The 10606-nt window shown below is 30.9% G+C and overlaps 1 protein-coding gene across 5 annotated transcripts in view; it reads right to left on the reverse strand.

Moving 5' to 3' along the window:
• Positions 1-10606, reverse strand: part of LOC126748742 (protein trachealess) — a 218220-nt gene that overhangs the window by 47999 nt on the left and 159615 nt on the right. For 4 of the 5 annotated variants that reach the window (XM_050458165.1, XM_050458164.1, XM_050458162.1 and 1 more), the window contains exon 1: positions 1566-1705. The exons of the other annotated variant lie outside the window; for it this stretch is intronic. The gene's annotated coding sequence lies outside the window, so the exon portion shown is untranslated. Of the gene's footprint in view, positions 1-1565; positions 1706-10606 lie in introns of those variants that run through there. 5 annotated transcript variants of the gene reach the window in all.

The following is a 10606-nucleotide window of genomic DNA, read 5'->3' on the forward strand; positions in this document are numbered from 1 at the left end:
ATCCCATAGAGAATTTATGGGATCATTTGGACAGGAAGATTTCGATTTCAAACAGGGTTCAACTGTGGGAAATACTGCAAACTGAGTGGGCTGCCATTTCCAGTGAAGACTGTACAAGACTTGTCGATTCTATGTTCACGAAGATGTAGAGAAGTAATAAATTCGGAGGGATATGCCACAAAATATTAGCAGATTTTGATTTAGATGTAATTTATGTATAAAAATAACTTTCTTCAGTTTCCAAACTTTTGGCCAAGAAAATATTAATTTTATTTCATTTTCTTTTTATAATACGTTTAATTTCAAATTAATATGTTAAGTTAGGTAATATATTATATATACTTTATCACAATATGAGTAACTTTATTATAGTTCCTGGTTTCTTAAAAAAAAATACAAATAAAAAAGTTTCCATACTTTTGGCCACCAGAAGTTGCCGAATTGAATTTTTTATGTCATTATTGTAACGAATTAAAAATGTTAAAAAATATATCGAAATTTAGAACCTATTCTAGTTTGAGTTCCTATATTAAATGTGAGAATGATATTTTCATTTCAAAGAGTAGTTTTTAATGTTATACGTATTTTAAGTATTGATGTATAGTAAATTAGGGGATATTATCTTTTCATGTTTTTTGTGTGTTAATTTTTAAATAATTTTTTATTAATTAATGATTTTTTTTTATAAAATTAATTATTTAATTAAATATATATTGTAATATCTTTAATTTTATTTTTATTATTATTTTTAATAAAGTATAATTTCTATTAATTTTTTACTACTCCTGACCTGGTCTTAAATGACAATCTCGTTCTGTCCCACTACTAGTTTTCTCGATTACTTAGCCTAAGTGTCCAATTACTAGCAAAAATGCGTTTTTGTAGTAAAAACGATATTTAAAAAAAAAAATTATCCATAAATCTTTAATTTTAGTTTTTTTCTGATAAATAGAGACCTGCAAACATGAATTTCTTTTTAAATTAATTTTGTGGCTAAAAAAATATCTTTTTTGTCAAATCTTACCCTTAATTCTATATTAAAGGTAAGATTTGACAAAACTGTCCGACTACTGGTATAAGAACTATTTCCAATATAAAATAAAATTTAATAGTAAAGAAAAAAGCAAAAATATCAAGCTCTAATAAAATTTAAATAAATGGCGTAAAATACGCCAATAAGAAGAAATAGGCAATAAATACATTATAAGATTATGCTTAACACATATTAAATAGAATGATCTATTAAGCTTGCCTCTAGCTCCTTGTTATCATAAACGAGTTATTTTAAGCCTTAATAATATAGTATATGTATATACTTTAAATTATAGGCAAGAAGATACAAGAATCAGAGGTGTATACACTAGACCAGTAAAATGTTCTATAGCAATATTTAAAACCTTTTAGCTAACCCCAAAATAAGTACACTACGCTATATATTCCTGGATTATTCCTTTATACACTATACGGAAGACATGCCTATACAGGGTATAAAAAAAAACCTTCGTTTGCAACCAACGACAACACTAAATACTGCAAACCGAATGAAGTATTATCAAAAAACGAACCTCAGACGCGCGTATAAACTTTAAAAAAACCGCCGAACATTTTAAACCACCGATGAAAAAAATGAAAGAGTTTTACGTAAAACTATCGGGATTATTTACAGTTCCGTACACACACTTGTCACGTCCGACGTGCCGCCGTGCACAAAGAGTGACTAATAACCGAAAAGAATCGCACGGATTTCTAACCAGCAGTGGGGTGGTGAGGGGGCGTTTCGCCTCGGAATTCCCTCATCCGGGTTGGCTGAAAGTCACGCAGCCCGAAGCCGCGACGCGCATACAGACGGGCTATTCGTTCTTTTCGACGCCCACGTCCAGACCGTTCGTAGTTATCAACAAGTTGAAAATATTATGCACAACGCCAACTGGAAATATTTTCTTTTCCTCGTCACGGACGGCACTGACCCGTACCAGACATTTCTCGATTAATGTATGTTTTGCTCCAAAAATCGCCAATCGATACCCTTATTTAGATAGTTTATTTCGATGGACCTTTTTAATGCATTAGAACTCGTCCCAGTTTATAACTTACTTCTTATAAAGTAAAAAGACATCCATTTGTCAAGCCTAACAAACTTTGAAACTACAATTTTTTTTTTAATAACATCTCTTAGGAACGTAAGAAATAACCAGAAGATATCAGAATTCCATAGTACGTCATGGAAGTTTGCAATAGAATCGGAAACGCAAATCAAATTTTTACAGCCGGCCAGTTAAGTTCTGCACGCAATATATTTTTTTTCCATATTTAAGGAATAAATCTGATTATAAACTTCTAAAATAAACTTACAATAATTACATATAAAGAAATGGGGTAAAGATTTATTTTTTTTGCAGCATAAACAATAAATAAATTAATAATTTGTAAAATAATCAAAAAAACACAGTAATTGTTAAAAATTTTGCTACACCTTCAAACTTGGTGCATAAATGAAAGATAATAAAATACATGATATATCTCAGAGACACACGTTTTTTTCAGGGGATGAACGGGTGTAAGCCTAAGCCACCCCCAAATAACTTAAAAAATCATAGAAATTAGTAATAATTTTGTTTGTATTTTATAATCTTGTAATTATACACTAAGTTTGAAGATGTAACAAAATTATTATTAATTACTACAATCTTCAAGTTATTTGGGGGTGGCTTACTCCCCTTCAACCACTGAAAAAACATGTGTTTCTGAGATATATCGTGTATTTTATTATCTTTTATTTATATACCTAGTTTAAAGATGCAACAAAATTTTTAACAATTACTGTGATTTTTGATCTTGTGATCTGTTATGCTGCAAAAAAATTAAATCTACACCCCTTTTCTTTGTATGTAATTATAGTTATTCCTTAACTTTATTTTAGAAGTTTAAAATCAGACTTAATCCTTAAATATGGAAAAAAATATAGTGCGTGCAGAACTAATCTGGCCGACTGTAAACATTTGATTTTCGTTTCTGATTCTGTTGCTAACTTCCATGACGTTTCCATAGTTACTCTATTTATTTTAAATTTACACAGCAGCAACAATAAAATATAAAAGTTAAATTCAGATACGACACTCATGACCTGGACTTAAAAAACTATACACTCTCGCACAAGAGTAGAGAAACTTTTACAAATTAGGTTTTATTGGAATAAGCTGAGAGTAAGGCAGTTCTCAGTTGAGTGGGGCCTGCTGGTTTTTCCTGCCGAGTAGCAGTTTTTTAGAGGCTCTACTACTAAATATTCCTGCTTCCCTTAGAGGTCTTTGTATGGTCTTAGAACTAACATTAACACCAGGGAATTTTAAAATTTTATTTGCCGATTTGTGGGGATCAGACTGGGCAATTTTTTTATGATCATTTCAATTTTTTCATTTTTTTTTCCTGACGGCCACTTTTTTTAATACTTTTTAATGAATTTCGGTTTTAAAATTAGAAATTATTTTTGCTTACAACAGATTTATGCAAACTAAGCATTTTGCTTATGTCCACTTGTACTCTTCTGACAAATATCTTCCGCGAGACATCTTCACCAAAACACTATTAACAGATCTCACGTAAAGCAAAATAAATACTAAATTTCGTTAGTTCCCATGTGAGTTTCTGTCCTATATTATGTCCTTATATTTATATCCAACCTAAAATATTTGGATTCATACTATAAATAAGAAACTGATAAAAGGAATGTGGAAAGTGATGAAAAAAAACGCCTTTGTTAAGAGCAGTAATATTTTTAGGAAATAGTAATTTAAGTACTGAAGTTTTTTGCAATATAAGGAATTTTAAAAAGTTTCTCTACTTTTTTTCCGACAGTGTGTACTTATTTAACACCTCCTCAACGCAAAACGTCTATTTGAAAAAATGTTTTACGTATTGGATATACAGGGTGTGAACTCTACCTAAAATAAACTCGCTGGTGCTCTTGAAAAAATATTTCCAGAAAAACGCAAAAATACTGGGCTAGGACTTTTGCAGCCTTTAAAAATGTATTCAAATTGTAACTTCTCCGAAACGGTGAAGCCTAGCCCTATTTAATTTTTTTTATAGATTTCTTTTTGAAACAAACTAACCCTAGACCTTAATTTGAAAAAAAAAACTGTTTAGCGGTATAAAAGTGAAAAAGAAAATATCCTGACGTTAAATACGTATTTTGTTTATCTTAAGAAAGTAATCAATTGTTCAAAAATGAGTCGACCTATCCCCCAAGGGGTATCAGACCCCACATGTTAAATAGAATGATACCTCTTAGGCCACCTTGTACGAATGCTAGTTCAAAATGTAGGTTGATGGCATATTTTGTTTGTCATTTATTAAGTTTACATGTTACATTAATGCGAATTAGCGGTTTTTAAATTACTTTTAAGAAGAGGCTCTTCTTCTGTTTCGGTTGTCCACCACTTGGTAGACCTCTCGTCTAAACAACTTGGGCTATTCTAAACATGTACTGTTACCTCTGCTGAGCAGGGTCTCTCTGTACTTCAGCAGGGCTTCTTTTTCTTTGCAGTTTCCCTTAACCAGTTTGTACTGGGTTGAGAGGGGCTGCTATTTTTATTTGTCCTCACACCCTCGCTATGTAGGGTGGGACCAGGCTCTTCTGTTTCGGGCACAGTCGAACTGAATTTACCGCTTCAGGCTGCTACTCGTTTTACAAATAACCGGTCTCTTTCAATTCCGAAGTCTTAAGATTTTGGACGAACTGCACTAATTAAATATGGCCGCCACATTTCCCTCGTGTCTTAGGTCAACTCAAGAAGTCTGGATTAATAGGAATCTTTAATCACAGCGCCTAGTTCCGATTGCAGCAACGACTTTTCTGACTGGCTAGTGGAATTCGATTTCCACAGTCAAGGTTTTCACGCCTTTCTCCGTCAAGAGGGAGCTAACCAAGCCGCGATGCGCACACTACGACTGTTCAAAACCGAACTCTCTAAGACGTTTTAACACTGACGTTAACTAGCGGTTTTTTATTGCCAACATAAATAATTTATTGATAAATTACTTAGGTTGAGGAGATTGAGTAAAAATATATCTAATACAAGAATACAATTCTTTAAATTTTGCGAAAACATCATAACAAAATCACAGGGATAATTTTTTCTCTCGGTTTTCAAATTTTTGTCAGTTGGCAACACGGACAATTAATGCGAATTTGGATCTTCTCTCGTATACATGGAATTAGAAACGCGAATACGGTTTATATGTGCCTACGCATGTGTTTTATCTCAATTCGCATTTCGCTAATGCGCATTAACGGTTCCGTCTAAACATAGTAATTAATTTATTAAAAAATATAATTTCTTTTTAATTTTTTAAATTAAGTTGAAACAATTTTGGTTCTGTTACTTTTTAAAACGAAATATACAACTGTCAAATCTTTGACAACTGTCATACATTTTAATCTGCAAAGTGATTTTGACAATTTTGGATTTCGGAACTTCATTTGTATCTCCCTTATTACTTAACTTTAAAAAAGTAAACAATAGTTTTGATAGAGGTTTTTTCCGTAGAACACGATTATGTTATCTGTCTTATTGTTATAATTTAGGATTTTGAGGTAAAAAATAAATTTCTGGTTTTTTAAATGGAACACGCTGTATATTTTTAAATGGACAAATCCGCTTTATATTTTCCTTTTAAAATATATATAACACTATGCACTTATTTTTTAAAATGGCCAAATACGAGACAATTTTAGTAAACATATTACCCATTATTTTAAAAGTAGACCATTGTCATCATTGACTACTGTAATTGTTCAGAACCAAAAAAATTCCAAAATTTTCGAAATCACTCTGTAGATTAAAAACTATGACGGCTGTCAAATTTTTGACAATAGCATATTTCGGTTCATAAAAGAGCAGTATAGTAATGCGACAACCGCAAGGCTCTATCTCCTATAACAACTGAGATAACCTACAAAAGTGTCCAAATTTGGGCACCTTGTACATTTTTGTTAAAAAAAAATAATTATCACAACCATCAACTTCGTTTAAGTTGATGGTTGTAATTTATTTTTGAGCAACCCTGTATATACAAACTTCACGTACAAAAATGCGCAACTTGAAATAAAAATCGACGGGTCCGAGCGTTTTATTTTCGAACACACCCCTGAATTTTAAATGAATTTAGACATAACTTTTGGGATGCACTGTATGTATGTACGTACTGAATGAACAGGAGTCCAGTATAAGTAATTATGGAATTACTTGTTTTGTACATTTCTTATTTATTTATTGTGTTATATTTTTAAAGTTTTTGTCAACTTGTCGTATTAACGAGAATGGCAGCAGAGCAAGGCTGCAAACTCATATAGTTGTAATCATGACCAAAATACCAATCATGTCATATCCATTATTTAAGGTTGATAGACTTACTTGAAATACCCTGCATATAGTAATGACCTGAAATATATTAATCCAATATCCTTAATTTGATAAGCTAGACTAAGACTAATTTTTACAATTTTTAGTTTAAAAACTAGAGGTTTTGTGCAACTTTCATATTCATTTTTAAATCACCTCTACCAACAACTTTTTAATGAAGTCATAATATATGTTATTTTTTCCTATAAAATTTTTATTTATTTTTCCAAATAAAAATTCAAAAACCTTCTGCGTTATTTTTATTTTAATTTAATAAACCATATTTTTTGTATATTTTTTTTAAACCTTTAAAAAGTCGAATGACAACAGTATAATTTCCATTTAAACCAGTTGTACTCAAGAATTAAAAGCAGCAAAGTGGCAGTGGTATCTCTTACCCTCTGCGACTTGGGCGCGGGGGCAGTTAAGATCGGCTCAACTGATATGCTTATATTTTAATAATTTAATGGAATGCTACCCCTTTCCAGGAATATCTGCTTGCTTAATTTGTCCCATTGCAGAACAATCTAGTTACACATCTCATGAATTGTTTTAATGTGTTTCTCGAAATACTTATGACATTGTTGTCAGATTTAAATTTTTGTTTTGTGAATATGTCTTATTTAATAAACATAAAATAGTAAAAAAAATGTATTACTAAATGTATACGATTTCTTATAAATATAATTTTGTAATGGGAAGTTTGCACATTCCTGCCAAAAAGCTCGTATAGGACAGCAAACTAAATTCTAAAAAATGTGTTAAGGCATTTATTTAATAGTTCTAGAATTACAAATATAATTGGCAACATAGCTTAAGCAGCAGCTAGTGAATTGCTTTCCTAGTTATCCATACAAAAACAAATAAAGACAGACTCTTTGAGGGGATCGGCAAGGGCGTTCTAATTAGAATATCTTAATTTGATATCTCCGTTTATCGCTTGACCCCCAACTTAATTGTATTCTACATATTCGACTTCTATTCATAAAGGTTGTTTCGTCGGTCTTTAATTGTTTGTTTTTTATTTACTAAATAGACTTTCAGATACGTTGACTAATCGTGATTTGGCCATTGCTTGGAGTGACATGTATGGGTGCATGTGCCAATAAAACCAATAAACTGCCGATTTCTTCTTTTTTAGCCAAGCTAATAAAACTTCAAATCCGAAAATAAATAGCTTGGTATTTGATCAACTGAAACGACAGATGACACGAGCAGAAGGGAAAGTCTTTTCCGCAAATTTGAACATTTTAATCCACCCCACACAAAATCAAAGGTTTGGCAAAAAATAACAGTTGATAATAATTGAAGGGTGGCACCGATAAATTCAATAGAGTGGTGGCTTCATTAGGCATTAAAGGAAAAGGGTAAGATCGAAATACAGGAACGTATTTGTTAGAAAAATTTACTGATGAAGAAATCATAAATTATCTATATAGATCTTTAAGTAACATACATTCTGAACTTTTATGTAAACTCAGAACTCGATATTAGAAAATTGCCTCTCTTTACTAACATTTTTCATCTAATAATGATAGACAAACTTTCAGTACTTTTAAGTACAAATAAATTAATTTTTAGTGAGAAGATCATGGACAAAACGCCTACAACTGTATAGTATAGTAACAGTTTGTATTAAATGCTTGTAAATAAATTAGAAGACTCCAGTTATATGGGTTTCACAACAGAACTAAATTGGGTCCTGAAGTATTATCTAAGGATAGCATCACGAGTAATTAAATTCAGTAATTTCGTTTTGTTTTTTCTTCAAGACAGACTAAGGTGATTTTAGTAATTAAATAAATAATATAATTTTAATATTAACGTCTAACTTTGTGGGTAAATACTTTCCAGTTGCTGTTTATATTGTATTTTAATATAACTCCGTCTCTGCAAAGATGATCTATCGGAGCCCCATTTTATTGATTAGGCAGATCTATAAGCGAAATACTCAATAGGATTCGTTAGGCCCAATTTAAGATCGCCATAGAGCGTTTTCCTTTGCTCTGGGCAAACATAATACCCTTACTGGTAATGATTGGTCACCAGTCTGAATAAAGACGGGGTGAATTTTTATTTCTACGTCTTTTTTTGTTTGATCTATACTAAGGCTATACTAAGTCATACGAAAACATTTTATTTAATACAAATTGTAAAAGTTTTATATTAATATAATATTGTAAAGTAATTTGTTTAAAATCAATTTTTAATTGATACTTGGTGGAAAGTTAATTACTATTTGCAAACGTTTTTTTAATTTAACAAAAATCATATAAAAAAGGATTTTTTTTAAAAATGGATATCATATGCCTTTAAGTTATGCATAAATCTTTTTTATCTTTTGTAAAAGTCTGTAAAATTTGAAATATACCACAAAGTTCTGTCTTAGCTCTATTTTATTGTTATTTTTCTATACGTTAACGATATCAGATCCTTGTTGTAGCATATTTAAGTAGTTTAGTCGTCAGACGATACTCTTCTCTACAACCAAAATAGATTCACGGAGGATCTTTAAAAAATTCTCTTTATGACCAGAGGCTGGAGTGGTGCATCTAATAAACTTGTAGTGACTTTAATTTAAAAAAAACTTTAATTTAGGGTTTAAATTATATTTAACAAGGATTGAGAGTTATTTGCTTGCTGACCGTTAAAGCTTTGATGAATCTTACAGCTAAACTTTCTTCTGGATGCTTTATAGTATCCGGTATAGTATAGGTTGTCGATAATTCAGAAAATATCTGATCTCTATTTAATTAGATAAGATATTATATATGAATAGTATCGGCCTGCTGGTAATAGTTGCAAGGATTGGCCACTTATGTAACCAAATTAAAATACTAAACCAAAAATAATAAAATAAACAGACTACATTTTATTTGAAACTAGATTGTTTTTTTTTTACAAAATTATTTTCCGATTTTACTATTATTAAAGTCTATAAATACTGTTTAAAAAAATGGAAACTTAGGAAGTGCGAGTAAAAATGTCATCACTATACAAGGTTTATAATCCAAAGAAAAATTCCCAAGATAAACTTCCATAATGTAAACCTAATTAAGGCTTGTAAGTTTCAGTAGTTGGCTATGTCACATTATGCTTGATTGAACGAGATCAGTGATTTTTGGCAAAACATTAGCGTTGCAACCTATAAAAAATCAAAATAAATTTACATATCCACTTTCTTCAGTAGTTTTGTAAAAGTATATGTTGATCGAGACTCTATGATATTAGTAAACATCTTAAAGTAAATAATATAATCATGGAATGCATAATCCACAATGTTGCCAAAGAGCATATATAACTTTAGTATTTAAGTATATGCAATCTTAGAATAATTCCTTCCAATCTTCTAGGCAAATAAATTTATTGAAAAAATTGTTTTGTGTATAATTTATTATTTAACAAAAAATTGAAATACTTAAATTAAAGTTGCTCTTAATCGAAGAAATTCTTTGAAGTCAAGAAAGTCGATCTCCTTAAAATTAAGGGGGCTTGCTCATTTAAAATAAGCATTGTAAATCCATTCCTTTTTCGTTCTTCTGCAGAATATAAAGAGCAATCAAGTATAAGCGCACAAGACTCTCCTTGCGCTCCTTTGGGAACAATAACTATACATATTTTAAGCCAAACCTTACCGCTTAAAACTGCTGGTAATTCGAAATTACTGCGGAAAAATTGTCCAAAAGAGACAAATAAAAGTCTAGCTACTCAACCCTTTTGGATTTTCAAACGTGCGCGCGTTATTGTGTGTGAAATTAAAACCCTTTATTTTAGCCCTTTTAAAATAAACTCGAGATGCTTACTGAGATGATCTGCATTTAAGGGGCCTGCTTTTCTTATAATCACTCTTAAAGGTTGGTTTTTATTCGCCTTTTATGGACCTTGAACATCTGAGAAGAGTCTATTTAGTCATTAAAGAGTAGCGTTAACTTTTTTTTTGGTTTAGTATTAACCTTAGAGGTTTTCTTATATCGATCTATACGTGAGTGGGGAAAATGTTTTGAAAAATCAAAGTGATACTTTTACATATAGCAAAAAAATGGTTTATGATGCTATATTATTCTAACTTCCCCCGAAATTTACAACATTTGAACAAATCCCTAACAGATGGCTTGATTAGCATTTCGGGAGAAACGGAAATCATAGCCCGTGAGCAGAAAAAGAGCGCCCTGAACACCCGAATGAATACCTAATGCTATTCACTT

Source organism: Anthonomus grandis, chromosome 22, assembly GCF_022605725.1.
Source record: "Anthonomus grandis grandis chromosome 22, icAntGran1.3, whole genome shotgun sequence".
Taxonomy (NCBI): Eukaryota; Metazoa; Arthropoda; class Insecta; order Coleoptera; family Curculionidae; genus Anthonomus; species Anthonomus grandis.